Source organism: Dysidea avara, chromosome 2, assembly GCF_963678975.1.
Source record: "Dysidea avara chromosome 2, odDysAvar1.4, whole genome shotgun sequence".
NCBI lineage: Eukaryota > Metazoa > Porifera > Demospongiae > Dictyoceratida > Dysideidae > Dysidea > Dysidea avara.
The window spans coordinates 42752426-42776391 of record NC_089273.1 but is presented as its reverse complement, the minus strand read 5'-3'; the positions used below and the strand labels follow the sequence as shown (position 1 = coordinate 42776391).

General features: G+C 36.1%; 1 protein-coding gene and 1 long non-coding RNA gene across 5 annotated transcripts in view; one reads left to right on the top strand and one right to left on the bottom strand.

Annotated features, from left to right (window-relative positions):
• Positions 1 to 3603: 3603 nt before the first annotated feature.
• LOC136247383 (uncharacterized) lies at positions 3604 to 4578 on the top strand. Its single transcript, XR_010697462.1, has 3 exons — positions 3604 to 3676; positions 3915 to 3994; positions 4241 to 4578. It is a non-coding gene; the product is annotated as an uncharacterized lncRNA (long non-coding RNA).
• A 3353-nt stretch (positions 4579 to 7931) lies between these two features.
• Positions 7932 to 23966, bottom strand: part of LOC136247382 (uncharacterized) — a 50674-nt gene continuing 34639 nt past the window's right edge. For all 4 annotated transcript variants that reach the window (XM_066039061.1, XM_066039062.1, XM_066039060.1 and 1 more), the window contains one exon: positions 7932 to 8086. The gene's annotated coding sequence lies outside the window, so the exon portion shown is untranslated. The remainder of the gene's footprint in view (positions 8087 to 23966) is intronic.

The window sequence follows — 23966 nt, the reverse complement described above, 5'->3', positions numbered from 1 at the left end:
CCATGATCCACACTTTCAAGAAGTGAATGCTTCGAGGAAACACATGCAACATTTAAAACTGGTGTAAACAATTAAAAACATGGGAATAGAGATCACTGAAAAACAAGAGTCAAACAAGCCAGCATGTTAAACACTTAGAGATCTCTATTTGGACTCAATGGATATGGTAGAAACTATAACTGGTGATGCTTGATACTACACAGTACTAAACATGCATATATTAAGTTAGTCATCATGTACAGTATAGCTGCTCAGTAGTCAGTTAATATTATCAGAGTTAGCAAGCACCTGTGTATCGTTTCCTTACTATTACACAATTTTGACATATCCAACTATATAGGCAGTGTATGCTGTATAGCATGCAGTGGTCAGCAATATGATTTATCATAATACACATGCACACTTGTGCAGCTAGATCAATCATGGAAAAGTGAACCTACAAGAAGCAAATTTGCTTGAGAATAGGAGTAATATGCATTTAAAAATAGGTCATGGAGGAGAAGAAAGACATACTAGGAAGGAAAGTTATGTACTTTGTACACCCTAAAAGTACTCATACTTTGTTCTAGTCCTGTGGAAATAAAATAATAAGGAGATGAAAGAAATGGCATATTTCAGATGTTTTAAAAAATACATATGTTAGTTCCTTTTGACTTCACACTTTCCAGCAGACCTATTCTTCTTACAAGTTAACTTTTGAAGCTTCTTTTGTGATTGGGGAAGCTCCTCAAGGTGGCATTTAGGTGTGTGTTTGGTAAAAAACATAGATAATCTTTATTATGAACCACTACAGTGGTACATTATTACTATATATATATATTTTTAAGTAAATCCATGTAAGGTACTGTATCTGTATCAAAGGACACACACCCGAGAGTACAACATAATCTTTACATCTTCCACTATTTAAATTACCACCATCCTGAGTAACCAAATTAATAAAAACAATCCTATATAGCTAGTATATAGTACAGCAAGTATTATAATACAAAACAGCATTTGATACTACATATGTTTAGATATTAGTATCCACCATATGTATTATGCACAGGCGTTTTATACAATAACGAAATTAATGTACCTTTATTTTCTACCATCGCTACAATTTTTTTATGCCATAACTAAATTATAGTTATATTCTAACCCACAGAGAATATAGGAGAGGAATAATATAAATTATTGTGTATGGCATTGTATAGTACACAATACAGTATGATCTCTTTGTGAGGTGCAGATTTATAGTACCTTTTGTATAATAGGTCATATGTATGGTTTCTGCAAGCCCAGTCACATATTTCTTACAAGAAGTATGATCTATTTTTATAGTCTGTTGTATGGATCAGACTATAAAAGATTCTGATCAGGCTGAATATAATACAAAATTAATGCTCTGGTGTTCAGTAAATGAGCTTAGTGCAATCAAATCTGCTGTTCTCACCACACTGGATAGTGCCATGGGTCAGTTCAATTAGTCGAGTTGGGTAGTTAGGTCAGTTAGTGCTGTGGGCCATGGGTCAGTTGCTTGTTGTGTCAGCTTAATAAACAATCTTTAAAACTGCCCACACGTCATGATCATATTGGTACATAATATCCAATTCCATCATAGTCAGTTCAACTGTATAAAGACATTCAATCTACATTGTTTTCAAAACAATCTATCAATATTTTCTGTATAATATATACAAACAATGCCATGCACTTACATATCACTTACGTATGGTAATAATTATGGCAGGGAGTGTCTAACATTACATCATAAAGGTCTAAAGATGATTGCGTGAAACCAAAGAGCTTCCTAAAGGCTTTTGCAGAATAGAATTGCAGGTCTTCAGTGGGGAAGTGCTTAATGAGTACTTATAGGGCTTTTGTTAAACTCCAAATAGATTTTATATAATTATACTGATGCAATTAATTTAGTTAACATGTGGGATCATTCACTAGTTAATGGTATTAAGAAGCCCTTTTGGTTTCATTTTGTCCAGTCTTATGTAGTGTTGGATATTCCACAACTATTATATAACTCTTGGCGTAACTATGTAATATTAGATATGTAAGACCATAATACATGTTTTTGTAGATCATACTTCTTGTAAGAAATATGTGTACACCCCATTACATTCCAGATGCATTATTTTGTGACCAAACTTCACATAATCAACCATATGGGAGCATTTGACACCTAATATACTAAATAACAAGTCTTGTAGTGCAAAGCTACTTGTTAATGATAGCAATCCATCCTTAATACCTTAAATTACAAGAAAAATTTAGAAATATATATTTAAAACTGCGCCCTACTCTTAACAGGCACTTGCTCAATGGTAAAGTTCTGATTATTTCATGTGTGACCATATGAGTGATTGTCCAAAATTCTGTCACATTTTATATTATAATGCCAACAAGTTATTAAAGAGCCAAAATTTGCATGGATGTAGTATATACAATGGCATAAAAAGTTATTGGTCATGAAAGTTTGAAAATGAAGGCAGATATATATGTACCTACGTGCCCTATTTTTGCAGTACAGCACCTTATACTCTATCTAAGCAATATTACAATATACATTCTCTAATAATATTGCTTCTGATCATTAACAATTTATTAAGTGCTCGTGTCATTGCTACTGTAACCAGAGTATAAACTCCATGCTTTGAATTCGCTTACAAAGCAACTGAAATGTGTGGGAAATAGGTTTCCAGGTGGAAGCCAACAAACTTCAAGGGTTAAAACCTTGGAAACATTGTGTTGTTATTCATGACAGAATGTACATGAAAATATTGATAGTACATTAGGGAAACCTTATGTTGATCATGCTTGAGTACACACGAAAATATTTGTAGTACATCCAATTAGCAGGCTGCTATAAACAACAGGAGTGAACCCTACTTTTGGACAGGGTGAGTCAAAACATGAGCATGCAATGTTACACCTTGGTATCAAACTAAGCTGCTAATTTAATAAATATAGCCTACTTAGTACAATGGCTGTGTTTATGTGCACACAAACAGCTGCATATTTATGTGCACAATTATATAAACAGCTGTAATAATAGCACAGCTCCATGGATGATAAGTACAAAGTACAGGGGTGCAATTTTCATTTGTTGGCAACCTCTGAATATGCCACCATGCATACATGCATGTTTGGTAAAACCATCCTTTTTGGATAGCTATACCCAATAAAGATTTCTTAAATTATCTTTTGCACATTCTTGATAAAGCAACTAATGCTTTTCTAGTACTGAAAATCATTTTGGTTAATTCTAGTACTCAATAAATAAGAGCAGTTTTAGTTGAAGTACTACTAGTGTACTGAGTGGTATTACATCCAGTTTAATTTAGTATTTCCCTATAGTTAGTATTAGTAGTTCCCTATAGTTAGTATTAGTATTTCCCTATAGTTAGTATTAGTATTTCCCTATAGTTAGTATTAGTATTTCCCTATAGTTAGTATTAGTATTTCCCTATAGTTAGTATTAGTATTTCCCTATAGTTAGTATTAGTATTTCCCTATAGTTAGTATTAGTATTTCCCTATAGTTAGTATTAGTAGTTCCCTATAGTTAGTATTATATAGTATTTCCCTATAGTTTGTTAGTGATTGTATGGAGTGTAATAATTCATGGAGCAAGTGATGAGATAATGATTGAACGATAAGAACAGAGCACTCTAGCATTGGTCCGTAAAGTAGATGTATGTTGGTCTCTTTGTGTGTGTGTGTGTGTGTGTGTGTGTGTGTGTGTGTGTGTGTGTGTGTGTGTGTGTGTGTGTGTGTGTGTGTGTGTGTGTGTGTGTGTGTGTGTGTGTGTGTGTGTGTGAGTGTGTGTGTGTGTGTACATGATATGGAATGTGTCAGTGTCATTACAATTATTCTCAATGGAAGTCTAATTTATTACCTACAGTTCTTATTCACCAGTATCACTGTTGATGTTTTGAAGTCTCACAAGAAGCTAAGGGTATTGATTTGTTGGAGCAGCAAATTAGAAAATTACAACTGTAAGTTTTTATTTGTCAGTTCATTTCTCATATATTATTTGCCAAATTATTGATGCTACACATATGTTTCACCAGCACACCCTTCACACATGTATACAGTGTTCTCATGTGTGCATACCTACTGTCCCTTTCATTTTGTCTTGTGTACCAGTGTACCTGTTATGGTTTGAGTTTACAGTGTGGATTTATAGATCCAACCTTTCTTTGATGTATGTAGATTGTTTACCTTGTTATCCACACATTTAGTTGAGTGACACTTCAACTGAGGACAAGATATTCCAGTTAATACAAAAACATTGTCACACTGTCGATGAACAATCACAAGCTCATAGGAGTAGACTACAAGACAGCTTATCCTATCAGTCTTGTATGGGCCTGTGGATTGATGAGTTGTATGTTGTGTGTATATGCATACGTCAGTGTGAGTATATAAGTGTGTAACTGTATTTAGTATATTGTATTGTAGTGAACTCTGTGTGCGTGTGCGTGTGCGTGTGCGTGTGTGGTGTAATGTAGTGGAACATGTGTAGTGCACTGTATAGTGCATTGTGTATTAAAGCATACTCTCATTGTTTATTACTAATGACCAGACATACATATGTATCATATACACAATTAATAAACCTTGTAAGTTAGGAAACTCTCTTTTAACCTGCATATAATCAGTGGTAATTGTAGAACTGACATACAACTTCAAAAGATGCATTCCAGGCAGACTTTCAGAGGTAATATATCTTCCAACTTAAAAATATTATCTTGTAGCTCATTGAGCAGGGTAATGACTGCAGAGTTCACACATCCAAATTTTAAGTAGTCCTTGACAGGCTATCTGTGCGGAACACAGATCAGATACTGTGGGACTGGAGAAACTAAACCAACAGAAAGTAGCTTTGAAAACTGCAATGTCATATTATGGGAGAGGCACTTCTATATACAAAAATGTTGTCTTGTAACTAATAACTTAAGCCATGCAACTCTTGAATGAATTGATCATCTGAAGAAGAATTCTGTGACTTATTGCACAAGGCATGAAGGGGTATGAATGAAGCTTTGGAGGCAAAAATTATTGGCAGCACTTCGCTCAGAAATAGAGACACGTCTGTTATGCCAGGATAATTTTGGGAATAATAGATAGTGGGGAATATTTCAGAATAATTGGATGAACTCTAGGAATAATTGGTGCAAAATTATAAGTTTTTCTAGCAGTGTAATGGAAAAATCTTCTGGATACACCAAAGAAACAGTGCAAGTATAAAAATAGTTGAAACGATTGAGATACTCTAATAGAGCAGTCAGTAGGTGAATAAAATAGGTGAATAAAAAAGAATTACCAGAAAGAATAATTGGAAGCTCAAAAAGGCATAATAGACTCCTGCCTACTCAGTATGTAGCTATCCAAACAATGGTTTTTTGAAAGCCATCAAATTGAGATAGTGATGGGCAATACCAGGATTTTCAGAACGATACAATATCGAAACAACATTTACTGAAATTGGCTGATATTGACACTTTTCGATAAGATATTGTAACAGGAATTTGCATGAATAAATTGCTGGTTTTCTTACATAATTTGATAGTAGGTGGCTGTACTAAGAGTAATAGTGATTTGAAAGTTGCTGAAAGTAATGGAAAGTCATGTTTTAAAGTAAATTCAGATCCCATGATATATCGTATCAAAATATCAAAATCTGATAAACATATACTTTTTGATATTGGCAAAAATCAAATGATATCGGTATATTTCCCAACACTAAATTGAGAAATGTGTTCACCATGGGAAGACCTGATTCTGTACTATTCACAACCTACACTTAGTCTTACTATATGGGGCTTGTGCTCACTTCATAGTGGCCTTGTAGTTCCATGCATCCTTTGTATTGTTGACAGTGTAGTATTACACATTCAAACCATCTCCCTTACTGGACTGATGATTATCAATTAGAACCTGCTGCTAAACAAGTATCCATTTGAATGAGCCTCTTACCTCTGCTTCTAGTAGTAAATGCCAAAGCCAAATCCATCCAGTTGATTGTTATCAAATGCTGACGGTGACACCAAATGATACAATGAAACCCTCAAAGAAACTGGCACCATATATTTTGTTTCTCTTCCTCACTGTCACTATTCTAGGACCTGTGCAAAATTTGTAAATCTTTGATTACTTGATGGGTACTACCTGTGCATTATATTCCTTTGTCATGTACACACCCCCAAGAATCCACATCATTGCAAAATCTGAACCTACCTTTTCATTTGTGTCCGATAGTCCTCAAACTTTGCAGTTGACAGCAGTAAAATAAGCAGGGGCAAATGCTGTAAAAAAAAATCTTCAGCTGGCTGTTGTGGGTATCCAAAAATTTCTCTACAATGTTAGTCAGCGGAGTGGATGGCAAAAATTTGGAACATTTTAAATCTACTTCCACACTGTTTAAGAGAAGGTAAGTAGGAGTACCTGAAACAATTTTAGAAGGGTTCCGTGGAAAATTGTAGATGAAGATTGATCTTTCATGACGTCTCTTTGGCGGTTCATATCTCAGCTACCGTACGTGGTGACCCTTTTGCTGGAATTATGGTCACAGACCATTCAGATCATGTGTTAAGTGATACTAAACTTTTACAGGTTAGCTACTCATTCCTTGTTGTAATTACAATACACTAAGCATACCAGGCTAGAATACTATCACTATGGTAGCAGCCATAGGACATAGTTGTGTACCTCCTTAAGCCTTTGCAGAGAGAGGTGGCTGCCCAACTCAGTATCCTTCATAAGGCACATATCGAGGTCTCCATTTGGCACAAATCTAGACAAAGGCTCCAGGTGACTTATATTACGTACTCAGGTTTAGTTACACATGCATGCATACACCTAGCTACACTTCACTATATACGCCCCCACTATAACAGAAAGGAACAAGGCAGTAGGTATGACCAACAAGAGCCAGATGTTACGTATATACAGTGGAGACAACATCCAGATAACTGGATTGAGCTAACTAGGCTCAGTATAGTGAGAAGCTCCGAGCCTATCGAGCAAAAGTAGTTCATAAACTTGTCCAGTTATATACCTAACACCTGCATCCTTAACCACTGAACTGCTGCTCTCTTGGCTGATCACCTCACTTATTTTATTTACTGCTTTATAAATGAAATTCTAGTAAATCTGCTTATAAATAAAGTTTACAATTTCATAGTTTTATGTACTAAAGAAAGTACTAGAACATTCTATGTTTGTTCTATTAGAAATCCTCAAAAAAAGGGCACTCTATTAGAGTATTACACCTCAAAACATTCAAGTAAAGCATGCATTTCAACAATCATCATTGTGTCTGTATAGATAAGAAATGTGAGTAAAAATATACTCCAAAGTCAGCCATAGGCTGGTTTTGGGACCAAAGTACAGAAAGAAGTGAAATCTGCACAAGAAAGCCAAGCTATGAATAATGGTACAGCCTTAAAAAGTCTGGGTGAAAAAAGTTGTGAAATCAAAGGTGATGATAACAAATTTTAAAATGGCTTTTTAAATGTTCTTTTGGGGCTACACTATTTTCTCACAGCTTGGCTGTTTTGTGCAGATAACTATTACATGTTGTCACAAAGGCCTCCAAAAGTGTATGACCTTTTCCAAAAAATTGAACAACGTTATTTAGAAAACCAGTGCATAGATTGTTGGCATAAATTTTATAGGTGTACATGTTGTAAATAATTGTGGGTTTGAGTTTTGTAAACAATCCATTCTGGTTGCACTGTGTATGTGTCAGTGTGTGTGTATGTGTGTGTGTGTGTGTGTGTGTGTGTGTGTGTGTGTGTGTGTGTGTGTGTGTGTGTGTGTGTGTGTGTGTGTGTGTGTGTGTGTGTGTGTGTGTAGTGTATATGTATGTTTGTTGTGAAACACATCACACTTATGTAAGTAGCTACACTGTACTGTATATTAAATCCCAGTTCACGGGAGTGTTAAAGTGTTGCACTGGGTGATAATTACCATACAAATTATTTAACATGGAATAATAAATATTCGAAATACCACTAGGAAGAGTTTGTGCTGTATGTTACTTTGTTTCAGGTGCTTCTTTGTCAACAACTATTTCCTGATATCTGTGGAAAGACAATGGACGAAATGAAACCATATAATTTACTATAATTCACATGTACATATGTGTGTATGTATGTGTGTGTGTGTGTGTGTGTGTGTGTGTATGTGCGTCTGTATGTGTGTGTGTATGTATGTGCGTCTGTATGTATGTATGTATGTATGTTGTATGTATGTATGTATGTATGTATGTATGTATGCATGCATGCATGTATGTATGTATGTATGTATGTATGTATGTATGTATGTATGTATGTATGTATGTATGTATGTATGTATGTATGTATGTATGTATGTGTGTATGTATGTATGTATGTTTGTATGCATGTATGTATGTATGTATGTATGTATGTATGTATGTATGTATGTATGTATGTATGTATGTATGTATGTATGTATGTGTGTATGTATGTATGTATGTTTGTATGCATGTATGTATGTATGTATGTATGTATGTACACATGTGCAGCATCCAAAAATGGGTTAGAATACTATATCAGTGAATAACTTATTATTATGCAATTTCCATAATACGCACATGTAAAAGCAAGATCGCACAGCTGCACAAGTGTGCACATATATTAGAAGCCATACTATTGCTGACCACGGTTTGCTATACTCTGCCTATACAGTGGTTTGATATACATATCAAAAGGTGTATAGTACAAACTACATTCATTGTAAGGAACAATACATGTACACTGGTATTTGTTAACGCTCAGTATAGGCTGGCAAGCTACGTACAAAGCCTATCAAGAAAAAGTAGTTTACACTGTAGAAATTTGTCCAGTTCTCCTGTTACATATTTGTCAGAGAGAGAACTGGTAACTGCACAGTAGGCAGTTAGTCTGTAAATTGTGTGGTTGCTTTAATTAGAATTACACAGTAAGACAAAGTTATGGAGTGCAGAAGAAAACAGTATTATACCATTTTGGTTGTACAGAAATACGAAGTAGTGCATCTAGAATGTTCACCACTTTCGTTCTAGCAAAGTGATGCTTGGGACTGCAAAAGAGATAAAAGTTTGATGCAAACTTTCTGTACCAAGACCATCATCATGTGGCTATTACGCTAAACTAACTGGTCAACTCAGGTGATTGTTAATAAGTTTTTGTGACAGCTCTTGTGATCCCAGAAGACTATATTGCACCATGATAATGCATGTGTAGCTACTGACTGGTAAGACAAGAACTAGGACCAAAATTATTGCAAAAGATTTGGATATACTATAATAGAACAGTCAACTAATCAATATCACAATAAAAGGTACTGCTCTATACAATGTATCAGGCACTAAAATTCCAATATCACCTAGCCCTAGCAACAGAACCATTCTTACGTACCTCCTGAAACACAAAAGGAAGATAGTAGCCAATTGAGACTAGAGTATCCCTCCCTTAAGCTCGCACAACTACAGTACACGACATGGCTGTGTCATCACTGCAATTACACAACCATATACATGATGCCTGGTGTTAAGATTAGGAAAGTAACATGTTGTGCTCAGAAGATTTGTAAGGGTGCTGAGCCACATATGGCATGGATATACAATTGGTATTTTGGAACATTTAATCACACGTACATAATTACATACAATGCAAGTACGCACACACACACACGAGCATGCACACACTAACACTCCATGTACACACGTATGCACACACACAACATAATGTAGTTCAGCAAGACACTGACGGTTATGGTTATTATGGATTTCAATCATAGAATATGGAAATATGGACCTTGAGACCATGCTGAAAAGTCCTTAGCAGAGGCATAGTCACATATTATTTCTTCCATCACTTGATCAGACTTTGATTGGATAAAAACAGGGCACCATAGTGCCATGCTTACCCCTAACAAAGATCAAGCACATTGGCATTTAAATGGATAATAACAGCTGCACTGAGTGTGCAACGGCCTTGGTTCTACTACATACTTAATACTACATTTCTGATTTAAAATTAGCTGTGAAGGTACAACAAGTTATACTCTAAATTAGTTAGACTTTGAAATATAGTAATTAGTAATCCTATAGTAGCTCCTGGATTGTACCTTTGTAAGAAACTTTGATAGCAAGGACAATTTGTGATATGGTGCTGTTACACAAGGAAGAAGTCACAGTGATTCACCAGAAATTAGCCACAGTACTTCACAAAGAGGCTGAGGGGGGCAGGTGCACCTCTCAACCGTAGTTACAATAAGTGTCGCGGGATAAACTAACTGGCACTGGAAAGAATCAAAAAGATCAGAGTATGCACCAAAGTTTTTCCCATTTCCTGGTTCTTTTCCTGGGCCAACTACGGAATCTATGGATGCAAATGCTATGATGAACTGCTTTGTCTATTTCTACCAGTAGAATTTTTTGATGAGTTGCTGTTGCAAACAAACAAGTGTGCAGAGCAATGTCACACTACTAGAAATACTACATATCCTTGGTCACTAAAACTAAAGAGGAATTGCTGCATTTTATTCCAAACGCTATTTTGATGGACTTGGTAGGGCTCTAAAGTTACAAGGACTATTGGTTAAGTGACACAATTTTATGTCATTTGTGGTTTCGTACAGTATGCCAGGGATTGTTTTATTGAATTCAAAACATATTTGCATCTTGTGGACAACTCTGTTACTTCTTCACCTACTAATAAGCCATGGAAAGTACGGCCAATGATTAATTTACTTCAGGAAAGAAGCCGGAAGATTTTGACTCACATCAGCAAATCTCATAATGGCATGAGTGTTTAACTTGCATACAATTGTTTCATGCTGAGTTTTGGCACAATTCTTTTTGCATAGAGTAAACCCTTGGGTATCATTTTATTGCCTATAACGTACATCACAAATACGTATAATGACACAAATTGTGTAGCCATATGGTAAATGGTTCAGCAACACTTTTCTGTGGCTATGTATATAAGCTGATTTATTGGCATATATGCGTGCTTTTAATATTAAAAAAAAACTTTTTGATACCATATATTTTTCTTTTTCCGTACATAAAAATACTGCATCATTAAGCAAACATGTATTCCTTATTCTTTAACTTTTAAAAACTCAGTTTTACTTTGTTCATGGTTCATGTTTGAGGGGAATCATCCATCATATCGTAGCATGGACATCTATATTTCATACTTGTCTTATTTCCCGATACAAACTTACAAGCGTTTTATTCACACAATTGTACTAGCACTTTGTTAGAATTGACTGCCATTTTGATTGCATAACCATATCACGTGATATTACAGATCACCAGATGCAAAATTTAAAGCTGAGTCCATTGAAACTAATTGTTTTTCAATTGGCCCACCAATAAACAATTTATGAAGCATTTTCAAAAAGTGTAACTTTTCGTGTGATTTTATAGTGGTGCAAAATAGTTTCAGTGTTGGTTTACAAGGCAGGTTAATTACTAGGGCTATGTTTCTAGAACCATTTGATTTGCCATCATTTAAGGAGTGAAATAGTGGTAGCTATGTGTTCACACTGTTGTTGGGTTGACCTGTTGGCCCGAAAGACTGGAAGTTGATGAAAATGCACTACAGTTCAGTGGAGTTCTGTGGTATATGAATAAAAATGTACTGGTGCATTCATGGTATCAAAAGGGTTAATTGAAGCAAAGTATTAGATCAGCATGGCAGTTGACAGCTTAAGATAGTAATGTTGAACTTGAGGATTGTAAACCAGAGAATGTCTTAGAATGTTACGCCCAACACTGTGTAAACCAGAGATACTTATGTTCTTACAGAGATAATGTCATTACAAAAGGCCTCCAAAAAGTGTATGACCTTTTCCAAAAAATAATGACAAATGAATAACGTTCATTTACAGTGTTACAGACAGTCCTTGTATAGGTGCACAAGTTGTAAATAATTGTGGGTTTGAGTTTTGAAAATAATTCCACATAATAACATGCTCTGTGTACGTGTCAGTGCATGTACATGTGTGTAGTACATACGTATTATATGCACAACACATAATTATCACTTATATAGTTGCAATTATCTCTCACAACAAATGTATTGCAGTGTGGCACAATGAAGCATAAATACCACGTGCAACTCCTGTTTGCAAAACTATTAAAACTTTGACTCTGGTTTATATGCATTTGCGGGATGCATGAAACCACCAACAATACTTGTTTTCCATTGGGTAAATGGCACCAGAGTCACATGGGAAAGCGTGTTTAAATGGTCACGAATGCTCAACACCCTATTGAGCTTTAGATTTTGCCAAATTTCCCCCAAGTTTAATCTCATGATATCTGTTTTCCAAAACTTTCCTTGGAAGGACCCCCAAGATGGAATATGCCAGATATTATTTAGTCAATTCCCTCTCCAACTGATATCACAATACAGCTTCCCTTCCCTGGGATAGACTACTGAGTAGCTAAGGTTAGATCACTGAGTAGCTAACAGAATGTTTTGACATTTGCATTTGAGAATTCAAAAAAAATTATATTGGCTAATTTTTCCAAAAATTGTCTTGTCTGACCGTTATTGGGAGCACTGCAACACCATGGTGTGGACAATAGCAGTTTACCATCCAGCACTATTTCAAACTCCTTGCTATTTGCAAAAAGTCTGTCCAAAAATTCAAAACCTTAATAACTATGACGTCACGATCAGAACTATGAACTGTAGATGCTCTCCTTATATACCATGCTGTAAAACAACTGATTGTGGGTGTCAATTTTGGACTGCTCAATTTCTAACTCTACGCACTCAGACAATTTAGTGCTTTCTAGGGTGGTAGAATCATGCTCGATTGGTGTGGTACAACTTGTGAGGCTCTGCTTTACTTATATTTAGTTATCCAAAGTATTAAAAAAGCCACAATACTATATGGTGCCTCAAAACTGAAAATTGTGCTACTAAAGTAATATCAAATCATAGTAGACACAAGAGATACATTAAATTTATCAACTTCCAGTACTTGTAACATACAGTAACTGCCCAAGAGTGACAATCGGCATTTACCTTTGCAGAAAGATGTATTTTATGACAAAACAAGCAATTATATCATTACAAAATATGAAGTGTAGTTGTCTCCTTTTTTCTCTGACCACTTTAGTTAGAAATGAAGCTATTTGATAGACATAATTTCACAAGTTATTAAGGCCTGCGGTATTTCTATTCGGTATTTTTAAAGACGATACCTTGGTATTACTAAATATTGGTATTTCTGTGATGTTTGTGTATTGCAACATGCGATTGCATGTAGTAGCTAATAGACAGCATTGATCAAAAGTATAAATTGGTGCTCACTAGCTACCCATACTGTCGTTATTCTGATACCTCAACATCTTAATTCTTTGCTTAAAATCTTTAAAACTATTTACCTCATGTACAATTTGGACCGGTTTTCTAAAATTTAGTCACATATGAAGCACTATAAAGTATTTATAGCGCTTAGCAAATTCTTAAGATGATTAACAAAACGTGACCGTATCTGCAAGAACCCCACAAATTAGTGCGTTTTTTGAACTCCGTTTTCTTTATCTAGATGACCATGAATGGTTACAGAAGTTTGAACCCTAGAAGTCAAGAACTTTAGAAGTTACAGTGCTACAAACTGGTAACAAACAGAAAGATCGATTTGTACAGTGACAATAGAAAATAAACTGTTTAGATAGTCATAACTTATGAATCTACTTCTCTATATTGCACCATCACGTTCTCCATGAATAGTCAAATCCATTTCTGGGTAAGTTATGTCTTTTAGATCTTTACTGCAACCAGGGTAAAGGCGAAAACAAGAGTAAAATTAGGCTTGTGGGATTCTTGCATATCCAGTCATACATATATGTGACTGGATCTGCAGAAACCAGACATAATCGCATCAGCCTAATTTATAGTATAAAGCACTGAATGCAATGGGTAAAATATACGCATATTATCAAATAAAATTTCGTAATTTTTTAAAAGCCTTGTTTGTCTGTGAAGAAAGGATTGAACAATAAAAACCTGGATATCAACGTATTCCCCTACTCAAGAGGAGTTTGAAAATCTTTGTTTCATTTCAGTACACCAAAGGAAATGTAAGTTATGGGTACTTGTTTACATCACGTTGAAGCAATAGTACATGATCAATTTTTCTTCATTGATTTTGTCTTTGTGTGTGGTGAAGGAAGGTAGCAGAAGAAAAAACATACTTAGCAATGAATTCCACTGTTCATGAAAAACACGATGGTGCAAGTCTTAACTCTCTGTAGCATTGCATTTGTTAGTTACAACCGTTTTAGTAAGCACCTGTAATTTTTAATTTCCCTACACTTGCTGTACAAATCAATCTTTCTTTTGTTGCTATTTTGTAGGACTGTAACTCCAAAAGATCTCAGCATATGAGACTGAAACCCTACCATTTTAGCATACACTTGGCTAAGTAGATTACAAAAATTAATTAAATAGAATTGGAAAAATGTATGATTATGTCCAGTTTTCGCAAATCCAATCACATATGATTCACCTATCATAATAATACACTACAAACTACAACATATTACTAACAGTCAAACAGTAAGGCTTAGCTTGTGAGGATATCTAAGTAGTAGCAGCAGTGATAAAGTTGTCAATTTAATAATATTATTAATTCAACATTAATAATGTTACTTGTACATACACATGTATGTACAAGATGGTATGTACAAGATGTGTTCAAAATGTGTTTAGTACGAGTATTATGTATGTGTTTAAAATGGGTAAGAAATTGGTCAGTGGTGTTAGAAGCGTATTAACTTTTTTTTGTTGTGTATTACTCACAAACATGCAGTGTACATTTGTTTGCCAAACAAATGAATTTTTGCCCGAAAAATGGTAAGAAATGACGGATGGTCAATTACACAATTCACTACAGTATTGATAGAATTTGGGCTTATTGTCCAGAAATCCAAGTTTGATATATATCATGCTAAAAGCTATATCTACGTAACAGAATACAAGTAAATGTATAAATAAATAGTTTATACCAAAATTTCAAACACTTCATTATTGGTACCACTATATTTTTTTATCTTCCATCCCTGTTGTATACATAGGCTAACTAATGCAAGAAAATTAACTACTGTGTAGCTGGTTTTTGTCACAAGCTATAAATGCTGAGAATAAAAAAAATTATGTCACAAATTTTAAACACCCTGTCATCACACAAATTAAATCTCGCAGCTATTTAGTATCCTTTTAGAAGCTCACCAGTGAAGAGAACATTGGAAACTTGTTGGAAAATGATCTTGGTGCTTTGCAAAAGTTGTTGCATTTGTGGCTACCACGTTTATAACGAAATATGGACTGCAGTGCTTGAGGAACTGATAGGGAATTGTACAACATTGTAGATTAAAATGCGGTGGCATTACGAAGGATTCAGACAAAACTTGCCAAGAAAAATATCAAGATTATGTTTATAGAGCAAGGTGGTGATATAGCTTGTGTAGTAATGGGTAAACAGTGGTGATATATTAATAGTGGCAGTGCTTTTATCATAGTGGATTAAATTTTTGTGAATTCATATCTGATGTGAAAAAATTCCTCGCAACAAAAACCAGCTATACAGTATAAATACACTTCTTATACATCACAAGGAAGTCTGTCCAACAAGTGGCTTACTAAGGAAGCTACGTATGTATATGGCCTTTAGAATACCCAATCTTACAAACCCAAACCATTCTATACTAGTACAAACTCAAACCCACAATCGAAATTAACATGCACTACTATATAAACAACTGTGACATATTAGCACAACTGTAAACTTAAACCCATAATTTAATGCTTTTTTTGGAAAAGGTCATACAATTATTGGAGGCCTTTGAATGTAATTATCAAACCCACAGTTTGTTTTAACCAGATGCATGCATGCCTGATTACTATTCTCTCTCTCTCTTCTCCCCCCTCTCTCTCTCTCTCTCTCTCTGTCTCTCTGAGCATGACTTGGCTGACTGTTACCATGAAGACTGTACAGAACAATTAAAAGCAAACTAGCTACTAACTGATAAAGTTATTATCAGTTTTAACATGCAAACCAAGCTGGGGGGCATGCCCCAGGAAAATTTTGAAAATTAGACTCCCTGAGATAGAATATGAGAGCAATTTTACAAGAACACAAGCTTAGCTAACTAGCTACTAGACTACAAGCCGGTCAGTTTTAGCATGCAAGGCATGCCGTACATACTCGTTGATTGCAGCATGCACTGCACTATTGTTGATTTTACATCCTAGGCAAACCAGCTGTGCTGTCTCCTTAGTAATTAATAAGGAATGAGAATGCCAGCCTAAAGGGGTCTGGGGGTGCCCCCCCAGGAAAATTTTGAAAATTAGACTATGAGATTGAATACAAGAGTGATTATACAAGAACAAGCTGACTACAACTAAAAGCAAACCGCTAGCCACTAAATGATAAGCTTATCGATAGTTTTAGCATGTGAAGCATGCCAAGCCAGGGGGTCTGGGGGAATGCCCCCAGGAAATACCTGAATATTATACTCCCTGAGATTAAATATGAGAGTGATTTTAATAATTAATCACAGTATAATTATAATTTATTGGATTGTTGGATTAGGACATCTCAAGTTTGAAGTTATATAATACAGCAAGCTTTCTCCACCTAGGAAAATTTTCTACCCTATGCCAGTCTGAGACTGATCCTCAACAGTTACTATTACTGAATATTTGCCTGACTGCTGTAATAGGGTGACTGTTCTATTAGAGTATCTCGATCTTTGTAGAAGTCACACTGTCTATATAGGCACCTTATAAGATATATTACGAGTAATGGTTTACTGCCATTGCTGCACTGCATTGCTATGGAACTCATTGAGCTTGGATGGTATCTCTCATGCTGAGGTTTAGATCTACAGGGAAGATTTACACTGTTGTACGTTCGTTTTATTGTAGCTATGTGTGCATATGTTGCTATGGGGCAGCTGCTACTGTATGAGGCCCCTGGGGGGCCCTTACAAAGTGGGGCCCAGGGCAAAATGCCCCGGTTGCCCTCCCCCCCCCCCCCCCCCCCCCCATTCCTTTTGGTGGCCTTGATCACACACATGCACTCATGCATGGAATCACACCCAAATTAATAATTTGGTATCATGATTTCAGTTATGAGGCCCATATAATACTGTGGCTTTAAATACTTTGGTATGACTAGGTAAGACAGTAGTTGTACCACAACACCATAATGTATTAGTTAGAATGGGCCGACGAGGTTTCTATGCTATTTAGAGACCTGATGGCAATGTGGGCGAGACAAACTTAATCACCAAGGCCACAGAAACCGACGTCGACCCATTATAAGTGGTTTAGAAAACTTCCTAGATTTAGAAACTTTCCTAGGTTGAGAAACAGTGAGAGAAAGTGGCAAATTGTGCGTACTAGCATTGAGATTTATCCTTAAGTCGAGTTGATTGTGTCAGTGCCACAGCACCGGCATGACAATCAAAACCATTGCGTGACTAGTGCAAGTATCAAGTAGTTACTATGCCGGGCTAGAAAGATGCTTGTCTTGTCCAGCAAATAAGCTATTAATTAACCCTTTGACAACTGTAAGCCTACATGAGGCTTTGACGCATGCCTCTATACAAACTCAAATAATGTCTCAGGTAGTAATGACAGAAAGATCCCACAGCCAGCACTTTACTTATCATAAACGTCCCAATAAAATGGCACCAAGCATCGAAGAATCTGTTCATCACACCACTTAGAAAAGAGCCTTCTTCATCAAATATCCTTCATGGCTGTACACTGCTTCACTAATCAAGGCACATCTTCGCCATGCTTTAAGCTATGGCCTTAAACTAAGTACCATTAGAATCCTCGTGCACTGCTGAATCGAGTGGTATACAATAGATCATGTGATTTTAAAATGGATGCTCGTATTAATTAAAATGCCATCTAGTTCTGGTGAAGACGATGTTTGCCATTCATCACTTCGTATCAAAGTACTCTTTAGTGTTGTGTAAAATTGTTTACATGTTCTTGTAGTGCTTGAAATAAAGTTTTATTTTGTGCAAAAGAATATCCCATTGTGCAGTAATAGAAGCCTGATGCTCTCTGCCTACAGTACACACTTACGCATTATTTCATATTCCAAATTAATTCTGTCTTCGAAGGGTTAATTAAGAAGCAAATTGTGACTGCTAGCATCGAGATTTATCCTTTGAGCTTGTTGTGCCAGTGCCACACCGAAGCACAGCCAGACATTGGTATTGAATGCTTAGCTGAATGCTAACAATGCTTGTCTTGCCCAGAAAGTAAGCTAACAGTAAGGACAATTTGTATTTGGCTTTGCCGATTTTCGTTTGATGAATGTAGCAAACAACCACCAGTGAGACCACAGGTTACTAACTATTTAGTAACCCTGCCACAGGTATCTATTGGATTTAGTAACCTCAGACATCAAAGGAAAAATAATTATCTAAATATATATGGCTAGGCAGCATGATTCTGTCATCCTAAATTATCTGAGTGTGTAGTGGTAGAAATTAAGCAGTCCTCCAGAATTTAAACCCACAATCAGTTGTTTTGCAACACAGTATACAAGGAATCCAATGTCTACTGTCAATATTGATTGTGACGTCATAGTGACTAAGATCTCTAATTTTTGGACAGACTTTTTGCAAACAGCAAGGAGTAGTGTTCGATGGTAAACTACAATTGTCCACACCATGGTACTGTTACTAAACTAGTCAAATGACATCACACACTACCACAAATTGACACCTTGGGCTGTCAGCAAAAAGAAATGAGAGGACAGAGGTAAGTCCATGATGCATGTATTGTCTGTACTGCAGTATGCCGTCAGGCTGAAGCAATGTCGAACAGTGAAAAATCAAGCCTGTAGCCTTAGGCAGTATCTAGTTACGCTTGCCTGAAGACATCAGGTAGGCAGTAGAAAATTCCATTGAATAAATTTTTTAAAATGTAGCAATCTATTGGAAGCATTCAGGGGAAGGCACTACCTAACTAATACTGCCAAGAAACCAGGAAAGTATTATGAAGCTGGTTTTGGGGTGACATTTTTGGCCAGAAAACCCAAACTACCAAATAACCCCCCTGTACAGTACAACTGTACTGTGCCAGGAAATATACTCTTAAATGGTCAGCTCTCAAACATAATCTTCAAGTTGAGTTTGAAAATGTAATTTTGAGCATGATAGGCTTTAGTTTAGCATTACTTTTCCCCACCCAGCTCAATTTGTTATGAGGTGTGGCAATGTTCTATGGCTTTGAAGTTGTTCAGGACTGCACTGCTGGGGAAGAGTCTGTCAACAAGTTAATTGGTAAGAAATAGATACAATATATAAAACAGTTGAAAATTATAATTATGGATTCTTGAACACTGGATACATACATTGATACTGTAAGTGAGAAATTGCTAATATTATGTGTAGTATTTAGGTGGCTACATCTATAAGCCTTAGTGAGCTTAGCCTACACAAGATTCAAAAATTCTAAACTACAAACTGTGAACTATGAGAGGAGGGTGCAAATTTGCATTAGTGGCTCCTATGGTAAAGTGTTTTGTGTTTGTATTTCTCAGTAGTGTTGTACAATTTGCTTTGTTCGTTACAACTTAGTTACGCATCAAAGGATGCATAGTGTGGGACAAACATATAGAGCTCTATCAGCTATAAACTGTACTACACCTAATGGGCAAAAACATTTTAATAAACTAAAACCCACAATGCATTGTGACAAGCGACATATATAGCATGTACTACAGTGGAACCTGTGTTACGGTCACCTGGATTAAGTGGTCACTTATGCATAACGGCCATGGTCACGAGGTCCCAAATATTTTCCCACACAAATGTATGCATTGTGGTTGTGGTCACCTGTCTAATGTGTATAACGGCCAACCAAGAATTCACCTATGAATCACAGTATAAATAACATTCTCCTTCGTACCATATAACCTAAATATTCCGAGGGACAAATATTTTGAGGTTGAGCAATGTTGCTAAATGCTGAAAATAAATTTTTCGTGGATTAGTAAGCACTCCCAAAATACATTAGACTATATGGAGGTCTAAGTATTTCGAGGCAAAATTTTTTGCTGATAACCCTCAAAACCACAAAATCAGCAAAAATTCCCCACTTGAAATATTTAGGCTATACAGTATAGTGGTCGCTACCTTTTATGGTGGTTTGTTAAGCAAATTGTCTGGTACCACAGCACTGCTTCAATTAATGCTCAATTATCACACTTTCTGCCTTTCAATGAATACTATAAGGTAAATGAGGGTAATTCCGGACACTCTTTAGTAAAATCGCTCTAACACTGCACTCACAACGAGTTAAGACAAACTCTAGGAATCATTTTAAAGCCTATCTCATGGTGTATCTGCAGTACAAATTTCATTCCAATACAATCAACTGCTGAGGAGTTATGAGCCGAAATTTAATAGCATGTAAAAATGCAACATGCGGCTAATTCCGGACACTTCCAATAACAAGCAACTAGCGCCTTCCACAGGTTATACCAATCCTCTTTGAAGTATGGAGACTAAAGTACCACTGATCTGCAGCTTATAAGTCAAGTAGAAAGTTCATACCCTTTGGGAGAAAGCAACAGTGCATATTTTAAAAAGTTTATGTAATTCGCGAATATTTTCTTTGTATTACAACCGAGCAGCTGCTGAAAAATCGACTGCCACTCCGTCTGTGCTGCATGGATTCTTATGAGTTTTAGTATGCAATTAGCCGAGAGTATGATCTTCATATAAATCTTTGAAAATTGAAAATATGAGCTTGGGCTACCTGACATTTTCTTGAACAAAATTACTCCTGATTGCGCTACAAATACGAGTCAAACTTCAAGGTGGAATAACGGATTCACTTCAATTTTGGTTTGTATATAGGCCATAGGACACTGCATTAGTATACTACATTATAGGCCCAGGGATTCTACCATCGTTGAGAATGATCTAAGTGTCCGGAATTAGCCGCTGTCCGGAATTACCCACACTTACCTTATAATCTATCAGGCTTCATTGCTTAAACGTATTCAATAGCTATAACAAACATTCATAACAAGCTCACCTTGCCCTTTCTGTACTAAAATATTACTGCATTGCAGTTGGCGCAAACCTCTTAATAATAATAATCACTCATTTATAACGGTCATAGCCACTAAAATGCTGCTGACCACTTTATGCAGGTTTTCTCTATAACAGCCACCTGTATATAAAGAGGCCAGATATATCTGGTCCCAAGGTGACCAATATAGACAGGTTCCACCATATTACAAAATATGAAGTGATCATGATATGAGGTTGCAAATTTGCATTAATGACCCCTATGGTAAAATGTTTTGTGTTTGGTATGTATGTATTTCTCAGAAGTGTTGTACGATTTACTTTGTTCGTTACAACTCAGTTACACATCAAAGGCTGCATAGTGTGGGGCAAACATATAGAGCTCTATCAGCTATAATCTGTACTACACCTAATGGGCAAAAACATTTTAATAAACTAAAACCCACAATGCATTGTGACTAGTGACATTATATAACAGGTACTATTACACAATACAAAGTGATGAAGATGATATACACTTCCCCTTTACTACTGGCCTAATGTAGTGCGTCGAAATTTTTAGACAGTCACATATATTTTTGTTAATATAAGTGACTTGATTTCATTGTACAATTGTCAGTTTTGAACTTCCACATAAACCAGTAATATCAAAGGTGAAAGTGTGCATTAATATTGTATTGGAAGGACCATGTTTTCATTAAACAGCACATCTATTTCACAGGTGGTTATGGTCCTAGCTATGGAGTTTTATCATACAGTATAGTAGTACTGTATATTAGGGATCATGGAGGTTGAGTTTCCTTATAGGAAAGGGTTATTGAACCAAAAGTTTCTTTTGTTGTTATTTGAATAACAAAAACTACTCTACATTAGTTGTATGAAGGCGAGTTTTGAGGCAAGCTAAGGTTGAGGCAAGCTAAGGTTGAGGCAAGCTAAGGTTGGAGCAAGCAAAGCGAGCATCCCGGCAAAGCAAGGACAATCCTAGCTCATCTCGAACCCACTAAAAACTTACCTTCATACAGACGGTGAAATACATCATTGTGCTTAACAGGAAAACTTCAAGTTAGGCTGATATGGATTTTCAGAAGGTCTCGATATAATTACCAAAAACCCATATGATATACCGATATAAAACTGAATTGTCTTTGCCATGGTTGAGCCACATTATACTCTCTGTCACACAGCTAACAAGGCAGGATAAGCAGTAGCTTTCTACTTGAAACAAAACGCTATGCTATCAGAAACTATAGAAATACATGCACAGCTGAACACTCCTCGTTACAATACTTACCAACCCATACAACAAACAATCATAGTGGCAAGTTATATAAAGCAGTCATGTGATAGAAACACAACTTGAAACAACCAGTGATCCTTACAAGCTATTAAAATACGGAGTAATGTGGACCAATCTTAGTGGGAGCATGCATTAAAATATTTGTGATTGCCTTACTGCCTGGGTTATTAATTGAGGCCACACCACCCAGGCAACCATGTATTGCCATTGATTGTTAGCACTTTGAAGTACTATTTTGATTCAACTAGATAGGCTATAAATGGTTCCCTATTTAGTTTTCTCCAAGCTAAATAATTGATTATATCGGTATATCGGCTCAGTATTGGTGTTTAGACTCGGTATATCGAATTATATCGGATCAGTTTAAAATTTCTCTATCGATACACCTCTAGCAATATTGATATCATGATAATATCATTTCACTAAATGACAATACAGGTATCACAATATGTACCACAGCACAACGATATTACAAAGATACCGCCCATACCTAACTATGTAATCTTGATAGCTGAATCATTACCAGGTACTGAGAACAATGATGTTTCCTTAACAGTCACCTGAGTTGTCCAGTCAACTTAGCATAATTGCCACATGATAATGGTCCCAACTGATTCCCAATCGATTGTTTGCATTAAGCGGTTACCTCTTTTGCAGTCCCAAAGATCACTTTGCTAACTAAAAGCCTTTCACAAAATAGTGAACAATCTACTTCATACTTCTGTAACACAAAAAGGTTTAATACTTCTACTCCATAACTTTGCCTCACTGTATAATTCTATTTAAAGCCACCACACAAATTCGGCTAACTATCAGCTGTGTAGTTACCAGTTATATGACAAAGATTTAGCTGGACAAGTTTCTACTGTGTAAACTACTTTTGTTTGATGGCTTGTAGTTTCCCAGCCTACACTGAGCCAATCCGAACATCTGATACTGTAGCTAGAATGAGTTAACCCTTATAGCAGTGCTTTCGCTTTGCTCAAGTGCCACAACACAGGGCCATCGGGTTACTATATTACGTAGATTCCTGTGGTCTGAACTATGTCCCATAATGTAATTGCAGATATGTGATTCAATGTGATGTATGCAGAAGAGAAACAACCATAGTATTGTCACGTATGATCAAATCATAATACGTAGGACACAAACTTTCAGATTCTAGGAAGAACTACGCTTGGCCTTGCCAGCGAGGGCTTGTTACCATGAAAGTATGGGAGGATACATTGGTAGTAAAGGAGTACTGTATATAGATCAGTGGATTGAACCGGATATCTATGACCATTGTCTACTGCTTTGCTATTTATAGAGCAAGGGTGCCCTTTACCAGCTGAACGTGATTCATTGCTCTTTTTTGACCCAGATTTTGATAGCTCTGAATCACATAGGACTCAAGCTATATAAACATGTAGTACATATTAATACTTGTATGATCGTATAAACTAAGCTTATTACAAGTTTTACTGTTTCTAGCTGAGAGAAACTTCAACAGTGATGACAGCCTCAGTAGCTCTGAACCAGGAAGGCTAAAGCATTAGATGCATATTATAGCTACGTGTAT